At 43.1% G+C, this 14,640-nt stretch overlaps 1 non-coding gene and 1 pseudogene across 1 annotated transcript; both read left to right on the top strand.

Annotated features, from left to right (window-relative positions):
• Nucleotides 1–6,114: 6,114 nt before the first annotated feature.
• LOC148017033 (25S ribosomal RNA) lies at nucleotides 6,115–9,429 on the top strand. Its single transcript, XR_015688009.1, has one exon. It is a non-coding gene; the product is annotated as a 25S ribosomal RNA (ribosomal RNA).
• Nucleotides 9,430–10,268: 839 nt separating this feature from the next.
• LOC148017032 (5S ribosomal RNA) lies at nucleotides 10,269–10,387 on the top strand (annotated as a pseudogene).
• The last annotated feature ends 4,253 nt before the right edge of the window (nucleotides 10,388–14,640 follow it).

Below are 14,640 nucleotides of genomic sequence, written 5' to 3'. Positions count from 1 at the left end.
ATTCATTAATGAAAGGTTGAAGGTAAAGTTGTGTATGAGGGATTGAGAGTGTGAGGGAATGAAGAAGCTCCTGTCCATCTCCTTCTTCTCTATCTTCTTCTCTCTCATGGAGCACTAAAGGTGTGGATTGGTGCCAAAGATGCAAAGGGAGTGACTTGAAAGCATGGCACGCAATTTGTATGGCCATCATTGAGCCTCTGTTGATGTATAAAGGTGAGAAGGTGAGCCTAGCCTACTACAAGCTCCCACTATTTTGCTTTCTTAATTTCTTAGGAGTGTGAGAGGAGACTAGATCACGATGAGATCAAAATGTGAGCCACTATGTGAGATCAAAATGTAAGCCAATATGTGGGAGTAGATTATAGTGAGATTGAAATGTGACCTCTATGTGAGAGGTGGTTGAGTCTAAGGGCATTGAAGCTCCTAAAACAATAGGGTTTTCATCCAAGTCTAACATATCTTGCATGTAGCTTAACATACACAATGCCTTTTCCAAGGCATGCTAGGATACAATGGAAAAAGTAGGTTAGGGTTTTTTATGTGGATATGCTAGCAAATCCAAATGGAGCACTCTATCGTGGGGCCTTCTCTACAACCCTAAGGCTAATGCAGGGCCCAGGAGTCGAGGTAATGAATGAACAAGTAGCAAAACTCGTCACATTGGCTAGAAAATTAGACCAAAATATTGCATGGCTATGTAAAATTGAATGGCCTCAACTAAACTAGAAAAGGGGGGATGGGAAGATATGTAATAGCAAGATGCCTTACTAGTTGACATGGATTTCAAGTTTGCTACCTCTTCCACAACCAATGCTTTACTCAAGAGTTGAAAAGTGACAACCAAAGCACTCAAGTGGAATAAGGTCAATGAGAGGGGAGGGGATTCCTCTTTAGATGAACACATATGACTCTCCCTTGTCACTTATGAGGACATAGCGGCACCATCAAAAAATTATTGGAAAACATCAAAAGTAGTAGAAGAGAGGGGTCTAAAGAGGTGGGTATACTTGTGGGATCCTCAAAAGGAGCCTTCTTGGAGATACTAATGTGATTAGAAGACAGAGGCTTAATGACATAAAAGCATAGTGGTTAAAAGAAACAATCTCTACCAAAATGAGAGGTTGGCTGATCTTTCATGTATGCATCTATTACCATTCCCCAAAATCATTGGAAACAACCAAAGGGAATAGAGTGTTCCTAGCCAATTGTAGAAGGATTCTGATAGAAAGAAAGATGATAACTTCATTATGATGATAGTGGAGCAGAAAGAAATGTTTCCTAGGGAGGCACATGGCAAGAAGGGATGTGGGCATGCATGCCTTCTCACAAACTTAGCACCTTATTATGAAGATATGCTCCAAGAAACTAAGTACTAAAGATTTGAAAGGTGGAACAAGAGTAGAAGCACAAGCGAAAGCAAGAGATTAGCAAGAGCTTTGGAGGTACAAGCAAGAGAGAGCAAGATGGTGTCGAAGGGGTTTTAGTTGAAAGGTCGTATTTGTCGAGAATCTGAGAGAGAAGGAAGTAGAGAATAGGAGATAAAAGAGAAGAAAAAGACTAGGCAAGAGATTCAAATGAATCCTAAGAATACTAGAAATTAAGTTCTCTTCAAGGCATGTCCATACATCATGAATCAATCATAAAATCTTCTGCCAAGTATGCCAAAGCCTTTACACAATATAAAGACAAACTCAATGATTTGAAGCACTATGTATTGATAAAACCTAAGAATGTAAACAAAATCCTTGTATGGAACTCCAAATACACTTTAGCCTTGTGTATTCCTAATTACTATAGTAGTCATAAGATTATTGTTTGATGGCTAAACTCCAAGACAAATGGTTCTTGGATTATCTAGATAATGTTTACTACTACTCATAAGCAATCTCCAAGCATTAGATCTCCTAGAGCTCCTTATTATACCAAAAATATGCACTAAACATTAACTTCTTCTCTACTTCTCAGATGGCCAATTTGATGGTTTTGTTGGCTCTGAAAGGGGGGTAAAACCCCAAGACACCTGCTCAAAATTCTCTCGGACCACTCCTTCTCCCTTTTTACCATTCGGACTGCTATTTGCTGCTTGAAAACTACAATCGCACTTGTGTGAATTCAAGAGCCCTTCTTTCTTTCATGAGATTTGCCAAAACTGATTGAAAAGCCACTTGCTTTCTACATGTGACTCTATTCTAGAAGTTTTTTACGTTTTTTTAGGATATTTACAATAAATAATATCCAAAATAGACAAAATTTATCCAAAAATCTCATATTTAGGAGCCATCTATACTATGGACACTGACAATAATGACTAATATAACATTGACTCTCTAGATTAATAGGAAAGTCGGATGAGGATGTACTCCAAGGTTTTTCATACTATGTCCACGTAGCAGTATGACAATGGTACGTGGCAACTCCAATAGTCGCAATGTGTGAGTTGCCTTCCCTTTTTCTATTATCATGTGAGAAATAAAGAATAAAGTGATAGTGTCAGGCGACTTCCACGTACAATGTATAGGTATATAGGTAGTGAGTGCAAGTAAATGTAGGCAAATAGGCAAAAATGGCCTTTAACCCCCAATAATATCCCACTTAAAGGCAAATGTACCTAGTGTGGAGAAAACAAGAATAAGGTGACAAAATACATACATACATACATACATCAACATGATGAGGAATAGATATCATCTCATCATATGCCCATCATCTTCCTAAGGAAGGCATAATGTTTTACTAGGAAACTTTTAGTAAGAAAATCTACAGGATTCTCATTAGTTGAGACCTTGACAAGCTTTATCTATTTATTCTCAACAGCCTCTCTATAATGAAATGATAAGGGACCTCACTGTGCTTAGTCTTCACATGAAAGACTAGATTATATGCCGACTGAATGGTGCTCATAGAGTTCGAACGCAATGTAGGAGTCATAGTTATACCAAGATCAACCACCCACCATGCAACCTAACCCTATTCCTTGCAAGCCTTAGTGACTGCAATATACTTAGCCTCAATAAAGACTATGCATTTCTCCACCCTTGACGTCCAAGAAACATCAACTCTAACAAAACTAAAGACACAGCTAGAGGTGGTGGACTTCATACTATTAGCATGTCCTAAATAATCAGAGTTTGTGTAGCCTACAACTCCAATATCTTGGGCAACATAACAAATGTGCATATCTACAATTTCCTTCAAATATCTTATGATACCTTTTATGGCATCCCAATGTCTCTTGCAAACGAGCCACAACTCCCATTGTAAATTCTATGTCAAATCTAGTGGCTATCATGGTGGTTAATTGCGTGGGAAAGCCATGGTGAAAACTGTAACTTATGTAATATTGTAGCCTCCTATGTTATACGTGGTTTGAAAAGGAGCCATGGGAAAGTGCTCTTAGGAGGTTGTCCAATGAATCATGGATGTCCGATCATGGATGGGGACAACTTTAAGCCACTAAGGGGTGGACAAAAGCTTCAAACTTATATGTCTCAAGATGCGGGGCGTGTGGGTTGGTGGGTGGGTGGGTAGGGGGAGAGAGAGAGAGAGATGCGCTGACATAAGTCTATCATCAACGAGGTAAGTCATGGCGAGACGCATCAGCTGACAGCTCGCTCCTTTCTATTCTCCCGAGTCCCAATGACTCATCAGGATTCAGAAATTCTGCATTCTTAAACCGCTCGGTTATCCGTCTTCCAATTAGCTTGGTGCGCTGTGCTGCATGCACATCCATATATAAATAGCCTCTCGAGTCTCGGCGCTAGGCTCTTGCAATTATGTCGTCATGGGATGGAGAACCGTCCCACCTACCTACTATGCACGTTTTCGCTCCAAATTTCCATGACCATAAAGGACCACGGCATTGCAGCTGAAATCAGTAAAAACCAGCCAGTAGCCACGGATAGTTATTAGCCCAGAACTAGATTTATCCATACACTGGTCACTGTCCCTTTGCTAACTGCAGTGTGTTAACAGTTCTGTCCATGTCATTGGATTGTTGACATGGCCCTTGCATATCCCTTTTACTTGGTTAATCGGTTGCTTATCTCATCGTTGTGTCGACTTTCGCTCGCCTGAAAATTTGATAAGAGCCTAGAGTCGACATTTAGTTCTTTTTTATCTTAAATATATCATGCTAAGTATATTAATTGTAGAACCTATTTACATCATCCACCAAAGGTGCGGACTCGACTTAGCTGGTACCACACCAACAACGAACAACTCTTTAAAGCAACAACTCTCAACTCTTTAAAGCTTTGTGCATCACTCTAAAAGGGGAGGCAACCTTCCTAAATCCTTTCAAAGCTATAAGTATATCCTTCTTAACTACCAGCGCATCTAGGGTCTTCCACCAAGGAACATTGCCAAAAACCTTGTTCTTCCTAAGCTACCAAAAGGCTCTAATGCCAACTGCCCATATTACATTCCATAATTGCAAGGATCCTTCGTCCATGGAGCTCCCCTCACCAAAGAGCATAGTCTTGGCCGACACTACTACATGGAAACCAACTTCATATATCCAGTGTTGAAGCTCCTTCTATGATCCATGTAAGGATGTAACATGCTACTTCTATAACAAGAAAGGACACATAAAAAAGAACTACTTCAAAATGGAAGAACAAGAGAAAAGGAAAGAAGACACATGAAGATAATGGCAAAGAGAAAAGTAACGTAAAGATTGAGAAAATTAATGCAAGTAGAAGCAATGATGATAATGTTTTGTTTGTATCATTTTTTGGTGATGCATTATTGGTTGCCATTGATAATGGCATGTCTCAGAATTGGCATATGGATTCTAGAGTAACATTTCATATTACTCCATATAGGGATGGTTCTATACTTATGATGTTGGAAAGAGAATATGTGACCATCTCGAAAATAGATATGCATATAGCATTGTTAGCATTGGGGATATACACTTGTCATTACCAAATGGTTGTTCTTTTGTATTCTAGAATATACAACATGTTTTAGAGTTAACAAAGATTTTGATCAATATAGGATAGCTTAATGATTTTGGTTATAAAGTGATCTTTGGTGATTATGTATGGAAGATTTGCAAGGGATCTCTTAATATGGCTAAAGAGTCAAAATCAAGTACTTTGTATCCATTATATGTTTCTATAGTTAAAGACCATATTGTAGTTGCTACTAAATAATCATTTTCCTTAATGGCATTGCTATTTGGGGAATATGTCAGTCCTTTGAATGAAAACTTTGTGCCCTTTGAACTACACTCCTTGTCTAAGAAATTTTTTTAATCGTGGTTTTTGTGAGCATTGTCTCTTTGGAAACCCAATAAAGATATTGCATAAGAGAGGTAGTGGGTAGTGGAAGTAAGAATGCCTTTTTTGGCTCATTGCAATTTGTGTGGGCCTTTCATTGGGCATAGCATTGTACTTTATCACCTTTATAGATGATGCCACAAGGTTGGTTTGGGCTTATCCTCTTCGCAATAAGAGTGATGTGTTGAATGCATTTTAGAAGTTTTTAGCATTTGCAAAGAGTCAATTAGGCAAGAAACATAAGTGCTTGAGGATTGATAATGGTGGAGAGTATCTCTCCGCATGCTTTTACAAAAAAATTTCTCAAGTCATGGTATCAAGAGAGGGTTGACAGCTCCTAAGAATCATACTCAAAATGGTGTGGCTGAGAAGATGAACATGACCGTTTAGGAAAGGGTCCATAGTATGCTCTCTAATGTGAGTCTCACTAATGGATTTTGGGACGAAGCTATAAAGGCAAAAATGCATTTTATCAATAGGTATCATAGTAGCAAGCCATTGGATAGCAAAATATCCAAGGAGTTATGGTTTGGCAAGAAACATAGTTATGATCACTTGCTTGTTTTCAACTATGAGGCATTCATACATATACTTGGGGACAAGTAGAGTAAGGCTAGCCTAAGTACAAGAAATGGCTGAGAATCTTGTACTTGACTCTCCATAGCCCGTTTCACTTAGGCCAACCTTACTCTACTTGTGGAATCAAGTGAATAGGATATGGAGATTCAAGTGAATAGTACAAGTAATCATGGCTATGGAGATTCAAGGTTGGCCTAAGTGAAACGGGCTATTACTTGTGGAATCTTGAATCTAAAAGGGTAGAACGCAGCCATGATGCCATTTTTAAAGAGAATAGGATATATAAGAAACCTATCAAATGGCTGAGATCCACAAAGTGATATTTCAAGGTGATAGATAGATAACACATGAGTAGATTGTGTGGCTTATTTCACATAATGCAAGGCACAAGACATTAGCAAATGCCAAGGTAGAAGTTGCATGGGATAGTAGGCAACCTCATCTCTTATATGATAGACAAATTGGATAGCCAAAGACTCATGTCAATCAAGTTTTATATAGGTCTACAAGGGTTTCTAGGCCATCAAATAGATATAATCTATCTCTAGACTATGTCATGGTCATGGATTGTTCAACCACCAAGACCCATGGATTGCTTATTGCTTCAAGGGCATAGTCGTACACACTCTCATACCTACGAGTGTAGTGAGCTTATTTCCATCCCGACCCATCTTGAAACACAGACCAAGGAGTCTAACATGTACACGAGCGGTGGGTGGCAAACCCATAGAGGCGCAAGGAACCTGATAGGTGGGATCCCCTTCACGGGGTGCACCATTGATTGACCATGATCTTCTGTGAAAGGTTTGAGTGGGAGCGCACCTATTGGGACCCGAAAGATGGTGAACTATGCCTGACCAAGGCGACGAGGCTCATAGCGATACTAACGTGCACAGACCAAGGAGTCTAACATGTACACGAGCCGGTGGGTGGCAAACCCATAGAGGCGCAAGGAACCTGACAGGTGGGATCCCCTTCACGGGGTGCACCATTAATTGACCATTATCTTCTGTGTGAAAGGTTTGAGTGGGAACGCACCTATTGGGACCCGAAAGATGGTGAACTATGCCTGACCAAGGCGACGAGGCTCATAGCGATACTAATGTGCAAATCATTCGTCAGACTTGGGTATAGGGGCGAAAAACTAATCGAACCATCTAGTAGCTAGTTCCCTCTAACGTTTCCCTCAGGATAGCTAGAGCTCCTCACATTTTTATCAAGTAAAGTGAATTATTAGAGGCATTGGGGGTGAAACACCCTCGGCCTATTCTCAAACTTTAAATAGGTAAGCGGCCGGGGTTGCTCTGTTGAACCCCAACATGAAATGCGAGCTCCAAGTGGACCCTTTTTGGTAAGCAGAATTGGCAATGCGGGATGAATCGAAAGTTGGGTTATGGTGTCGACCTATGCGCTAACCTAGATCATCCCACAAAGGGTGTTGATTGATTGAACAGCACGATGGTGGTCATGGAAGTCAAAATCCACTAAGGAGTGTGTAACAACTCACCTACCGAATCAACTAGCCTAAAAAATGGATGGCACTAAAGTGTGCAACCTATACGGCCATCGAGGTGAGTGCAAGGCCCCGATGAGTAGGAGAGTGTGGAGGTCATGGCGCAACTCTAGGCACGAGCCCGAGTGAAACGGCCCCCAGTGCAGATCTTAGTGGTAGTAGCAAATATTCAAATGAGAACTTTGAAGACCAAAGTGGAGAAAGATTCCATGTGAACAACAAATTGGACATGGGTTAGTCGATCCTAAGAGATGGGGCAGTCTTGTGTCAAGGACGCAATGCACGCCACTCATCGAAAGGGAATCGGGTTAATATTCCCAAACCGGGACATGGTGGTGGACGGCAATGTGATCGAATCCGGAGACGTCGCCAGGGGCCTTGGGAAGAGTTCTCTTTTCTTTTTAACAACCTGCCCACCCTAAAATCGGATCACCCGTAGAGATAGGGTCATCTAGCGGGCCGCTGATAAAGCACCACACATTTCGCGATGTTTGGTGTGCCCCCGATGGCCCGTGAAAATCTAGAGGAGTGAATGCCAATCATGCCCGGTCATACTCATAACTGCATCAGGTCTCCAAGGTGAATAGCCTCTGATCGAAAGAACAATGTAGGTAAGGGAAGTCGGCAAACGCATCCGTAACTTCAGGAAAATTATTGGCTCTGAGGGCTGGGTCTAGGGGTTTGCTTCTTGACCTCAGAGGTTGTCGAGGGTCTACCCGAGCTGCCCCAGCGGCGGTGAGGGCAGACCTCCACATCCCGATCAGGTGATGAGGGTAGAACGTTGTCCCTCGTGGGGTGGCCCTCCCTAGGCAGTGAACAAACATCTCAGAACTGGTATGGACAAGGGGAATCTGACTATTTAATTAAAACGAAGCATTGTGATGGTCCCTATGGATGTTGACACAATGTGATTTCTACCCAGTGCTCTGAGTGTCAAAGTGAAGAAATTCAACCAAGCACGGGTAAATGGCGAGAGTAATTATAACTCTCTTGAGGTAGCCGAATGCCTTGTCATCTAATTAGTGATGCACATGAATGGATTAATAAGATTCCCACTGTCCCTATCTACTATCTAGTGAAGCCATAGCCAAGGGAATAGGCTTGGAAGAATCAATGGGGAAAGAAGACCCTGTTGAGCTTGACTCTAGTCCAACTTTGTGAAATGACTTGAGAGGTGTAGAATAAGTGGGAGCCTTTGGCGCAAGTGAAATACCACTATTTTTAACATTATTTTACTTACTTCATGAAGTGGAGGCAGGGCTCATCCCCTACTTCTAGTCTTAAGGCGCGCTCACCAATCCAGGTGAAAGACATTGTCAGGTGGGGAACTCAACAAGAATAGAAATCTCGTGTGGAACAAAAGGGTAAAAGCTCATTTGATTTTGATTTTCAGTACAAATACAAACTGTGAAAGCATGGCCTATCGATCCTTTAGTGTTTCGAAATTTGAAGCTAGAGGTGTTAGAAAAGTTACCACATGGATAACTGGCTTGTGGCAACCAATTATTCATAGCGACGTTGCTTTTTAATCCTTCAATGGTGGCTCTTCCTATCATTGGGAAGCAAATTTTACCAAGTGTTGGATTGTTCAACCACCAATAGGAAATGTGAGCTAGGTGTCATGAGACATGTTAGTTTTACCCTACTGGTGAGCGGTGCCACAATAGTAATTCAACTTAGTACGAGAGGAACCGTTGATTCACATAATTGGTCATTGCGCTTGGTTGAAAAGCTAGTGGCACAAAGCTACCATGTGTAGGATTATGAGACTGAATGCCTCTAAGTCAGAATCCATGCTAGATGCAACACTCTCTACCTCCCCGGTTGTTACCCAACTAATAGTAGAGGTGCTTGTGCATCCCCAAGAGGATGTGTCAAGAGACTCCCTTGAGGTGCCGAAAGTGGTCACCTCAAGAACTCTGAATGGAAATTCCAAATGATTGAGGAGATGAATCCTTTGAAGATGACTTAAATATGTGGCCGAGTATTGTAAGTGGCAGAGTAGCCTTGTTGCTATGATCCACTGAGATTCAGCCCACCGCCGCACTGGTTTGTCCCCCTTCTGCTCGGTTCGACAAGGTTTTCTTGGCCTCAGCCCTCGTGTGTCATGGCACACCCTAAGTCCTCATGCACACCATGCACCCAATCCAACCCTAGCTCATGTGGGTGGTTTGATCGCCTTCTCTCCGCATTCCCTGCCTTGGCTCCCCTAGGTTAGTGTGATTTCCGTGCTTGTCTCGCCTCATTGGCACCCATGGAATTTCAAGTCCGCCCACCGTGGCATGGATTCTACGACTCAGATCTTTTGTGTGTCGCCTCCATGTGCATAGGGTTCTCTTCATGTGGACATGTGCCCTCCACGGCATGGATTCTATGACTTAATCTTTTGGACCTTGCTGCCTCTATGTACGCGAGGTTCTCTTCATGTGGATGCTTGCCCTCCGTGTCATTAAAGGCACTCGATGGCATTCCAAGTCCTTCCTCCATGGCATGGATTCTATGACTCAATCTTATGTGCACGGGGTTTAGTGCTCGTGTGGGCACGCATCCTCCATGGTATGAATGGCATGTCGTAGCATGCCTCACCACCTTATGGCATGCTGTGGGGGAACGTGTCCTCCATGGCACGTATTCTATGACTTGATCTTTTCTACATCATCGCCTATGTGTGCACGGGGTCCTCTTCACATGGATGCTTGCCCTTTGTGCCATAAATGGCACCCGACGGCATTCAATCTTTTCTGTGTTGCCTCTATGTGTGCAAGGTTTAGGGTTCGTGTTGAGACACATCGTTCATGGCATGAATGGCATGGCATGCTGCCATGCCTTGCTCTTGAGCTCTCTCATCCCACTTTGTCAGTATACAAGAGCTCTTTGGAATTCCTTTGTGTTCGTGGTGCGGTCATACCAGCACTAATACATCAGATCCCATCGGAACTCTGCAATTAAGTCTCCTTAGGCTAGAATAGTACTGGGATGGGTGACCTCCCGAGAAGTCTTGGTGTTGCACCCTTTTAAATGTTTGTTTTGAGACCATGGCATGGCAATTCCCACGGATCATGTATTGACTCTCCACATTGACATCATGGTAGGGAACCCCCTCACCTTGCCATGACACAGCACCTTCTCTCCTCGTCGCCGCGATTGTCTCTACGTACATCGTGCACGGTCCCTCCCTCTGCCTCACTTTGACATGATGTGAGGTTTTTTGGGAGCGGAGGGTGTGCCGCCATGTTGTGGGGGGTTTCAGTGGAGCGGGGTTTTTTTAGGAGGAAGGGTGTGCCATGTCATGGGGGGGTTGGGTGGTGCCATGTTACGGGAGGGTTGGGTGGAGCAATGGGCCATGCCATGTCGTGGAGCAAGGTTTTTTGGGGGGGGTTGGCTGGGTGCCATGTCATGGGGGGGTTGGGTGGAGCAGGGTTTTTTGAGGAGGGGGAGGGGGTGTGCCATGTCATGGGAGGGTGAGGTTGGGTGGGTTGAGCGGGGCTTTTTGAGGTGAGGTAGGGTGGGTGGAGAGGTTTTTCGGGGGGGAGAGGGATGTGCCATGTCGTGGGGAAGAGGGGGGTGTGCCATGTCATGGGTAGATGAGGTGGGTTGGATGGAGCAGGGTTTTTTGGGGAGGGGGTTGCCATGGTCTGGGTGTCCCCACGCCTGATTGAGTTACCTCCTCCTTCAAGCACTCTAGTACCTCCATGATCCAAGTTGCAAGCTCAATCCTCAAGCTCCAAGATCCATGCTCCATTGCCACACACAAGAGAAGAGAAGAGAAGAGAAGAGAAGAGAAGAGAAGAGAAGAGAAGAGAAGAAGAAGGGAGGAGAAGATGGAGAGCTTCTTTACCACGGTCCCTTACCCTCACACACTTACTCCCTTACACTCCCTCTCTCAAAGCACAAGCCCAAGCAAGTAAGAACAAGAAAAAGAAGAGAAGAAGAGAGTTATTTTTGGCCACACACAAGAATGATTTTCTTTATTCACTTTTTGTTGTTTTATACGTGCCCTCCTCCTCTTTGGCACCCATCCCTTTTTACATGACCGACAATTTTAGCCTAGGTTCTCTTTCTGTATTCCTTCCTATTTTCACAGTTCCTTCATCCATGCCCATCTATATTTACAAACTGCACATGAGAGAGCCTTGCGCTCTTTTACAAAATGAATTACAATGCGACTAGCACTTTCCTTGCTAGAATATTTGATGCACTTATTATTGTGTGCTTCCTTTTATATTTATTGCATTTTTCTAAGCTTACCTTTTTGTTTTTTTTTTTTCGCCTTGGGTTGTCTTCCATTTTTGACTTTTTGGGGCTTTTTTGTTCCGTCTTGGACTTCCAAATGTGTAATATTACCCCCTCCTAACCTAGTGCTAGTCCCACGGTACATGTTGGTAAAGGCCTGGGTGGTTGAAGGTTTGCCATGTGGGTCGATGATGGGGTTTTTGGGAGGTTGGCAATGGAGAAGAAACACACTAAAACGGACGAGAGGTTGTGGAAGCCGAGGATTGATTGAGCGGATGATGGGGGCCTCTAATGTTGATGGTTGATCTCACTGATTGCCAAATGTACCTGAAAGGAAAAGGAAGTGTACTATGTGGGGGTGTGCCTACCTCACTGTGCAGTGCATAGTGTCTGTGCCAGTGGAATTGGGAGTTGGGTTGAACCTTAGGCACAAGCCCATGGTATTATCCCACACTTGAGGACCCAGCTCATGTACAAAGGGAGGTGTTGTGGGCGTAACTTAGGGAGACATATCTAAGCGGGAGCTCCCTAGGTGTGTTCTGCCCTTAAGGTGCCCTAAGTATATGAAGTGGGGGAAGGGTTAGGGTGGTCCCTAGGTGTAGTTCTTGTGATGCTCGTAGAATACAAATGGGTTGATTTCCTTGCTACGTTTCTTTTCTTTCTACTTTTTCCTTCTTGTCCTTTTTCTTTTTCTCGTCTTTTCTTTTCTCTCTTATTTTTATTTATATTTATATAAATAAAAATCAACTCCAAACATTCTTGGGTAGGGTATGTAGACAAGATCATCCTATTCATGGGGTAGGGTAATGCAGAAAGTGATCTTGGCCTCTAAACTAGAGTCCCAGATGTTCCTATGCCACTTAGGCTGTGCCTCATATCCCTCTACCCTATGGGGTACCTTCATTGCCTTATCTTCCCAATAGTTTGCAAGTTCCTTTTGCCACCTTGTAGGGTGCCTCCTCCATTCCTCTAGCCATCTTCTTCCTAGCGTTGCTGAAAGCTTGATGATGTCCTCCACCACCCTAGGAGATAATACTCTGTTCAATGTCCAAGGAAGGTGAAGAAGAAATCGAAGGGGTGGCAGCAATTCTCCCATTGCTCCCACATTGCAAGTTCCTAGCCCCAGTTGATGAGATCACACTCCTCACTTTGAGGGATGGCCCACTTGTGGAACTTGTAGTATCTTAGCTTGAAACTTCTTTCTTTCGAGCATGTTTCACATGCTCTCTGTGCTTGTGACTTACCTCCACCATCTGTTCAAGTGGCCCTGCATTCTCCCCTTGTTGTTCTAGTTGCACTTGTGGCTGTATAGGGGAGGTTGGTTCCTCCCTATATTATGATGGCTGAATTTGCTATTCTAACTCCCCAAAACCTAGCAAGGTAAGTTTTTTTATGGTTAAGCTGGCTAAGATTAGGTGAGCACATTTCTCCTCTACTCCTAAGCTGGCGCTAGGCTTGGGTGCCTTGTCATGGAGTCCATGTTGCAGGGTCCTCCTCATTATTTCTAGCTTTCTTCTTAGTTGCTCTAATGTCTCTATGCCTCGTGGCTATCTAACATTCAATATTATACTTAAGAATGTGTATTGTTGGTCCAACATTCCTATCTCGACAATTGTGGCTTTGCTTTTCACCAAGAGGCACTCCCTCTTGGAATGGACCAGCTTGTAGGCTAAGTTTTTTATTCGATCTTCTCTCCTGGCTGCCCATTCTTTTGCTTTTCCCTTCATCTACTCTAATCCTAGTTTGGTACACCGTACTAGGGTTGCAATCACTTGCTCTTGCTCTTGCCACTATATATGCATTTGCTCTTGGTCTTGGTCTTTTCGTTCCACCCCCTCTTTCATTATGGCTTGTTCGTGGAGAGCTAATTATAGCTGGTTGTGCAGCTCCATCAGTTTCTTCGTATTCTCCTCATCTCTTTGGTTCCTTGCCACATGCAGCTCTTTCCTTACTTCTTCTCTTTGCCTCTTCAACCCCTGAATTTCCAGCTCTAGGCATTTATTTTCTTGGGAGTTGAAGGTGCACATATTTTCTAGGGAGATGTAGTTCTCTCTCTCTTCATCACACAACTCTTTTAGACCCTCCCTCTCTTGCCTTCAAGGCCTCTTTTAGTGTGATCACTTCCCTATTTATGATAGTGATCACTCTTGCTTGTTGCTGCATCCTATAGTCTATGAAGGCAATCTTTTCTTTTTCGAGCTCTACAAGTGTAGCATTTTTCTATTCTATTGCCTTATGGAGTTGGCTTTGAAACTCCTTTATCAGTTCATCCTGACCTTCATTGTGGCACATGGCCAAAGGCACCAAAGTAATTGACACTTCTAAGTGGGATACCTTTGGCCCTTGGCATGACTTTGTGTCCGTTGTTGCTAGGCTCTTTGTTCCTGCAAGAGGGCGCCTTCATTGGGTGCGAGCACAATTTCTTATACTTTGCTAACTAGATGTTGCAGCTAGGCCATGAAATTACTTTCATTGACCACCCCTTTCATAGTACCCGGTGTTGGAATGATTGTTGGTGTGGCCAAGACTGGTGGGTTTGGTTGTAACAAGGCTTTACCCTTACCTTCTACCACCACCGGTCTAACCTTTAGTGCCTTCTCTAGGATCTATGGATCAAGGGCAACTTCCACCCTTCTAGAGGTTTCGTCTTGCCTGATAGTCACTGTGCCACTGTTCCTTTGGACATCGAAAGTCCTCAAAAATTCTTTACATTTATTGTGGTTGATGTCTTGTCCCATCTTTTTTGAATACTTGGTAAGGTTACATTGCTCTATCATCTGTGCTGCTACCCCTTTTGGATATCATCACTCCTTCCAAATTGTGGATGCTGCGATATTTTAATTGGTTAAATGCGCAGATGGCTAATCCATATCTCCTATTGGCTTTATCCTATTATCCTGCCATTTAGGTTCTTGTCACCACACAATATTCCACAATTAGTTTTTTTAAAAGAGCATCTCTTGTATGAAAAGTAAAATGACTAGAAAAATTAGTGTCTAACAACGAGGAATATAACCCACAAAATAAGAATTC

Source organism: Lygodium microphyllum, chromosome 22, assembly GCF_053477565.2.
Source record: "Lygodium microphyllum isolate KBCC chromosome 22, Lygodium_microphyllum_v1.1.10, whole genome shotgun sequence".
NCBI classification, from domain to species: domain Eukaryota; kingdom Viridiplantae; phylum Streptophyta; class Polypodiopsida; order Schizaeales; family Lygodiaceae; genus Lygodium; species Lygodium microphyllum.
The sequence above is the reverse complement of the archived record's forward strand: the minus strand, read 5'-3'. Positions and strand labels throughout refer to the sequence as shown.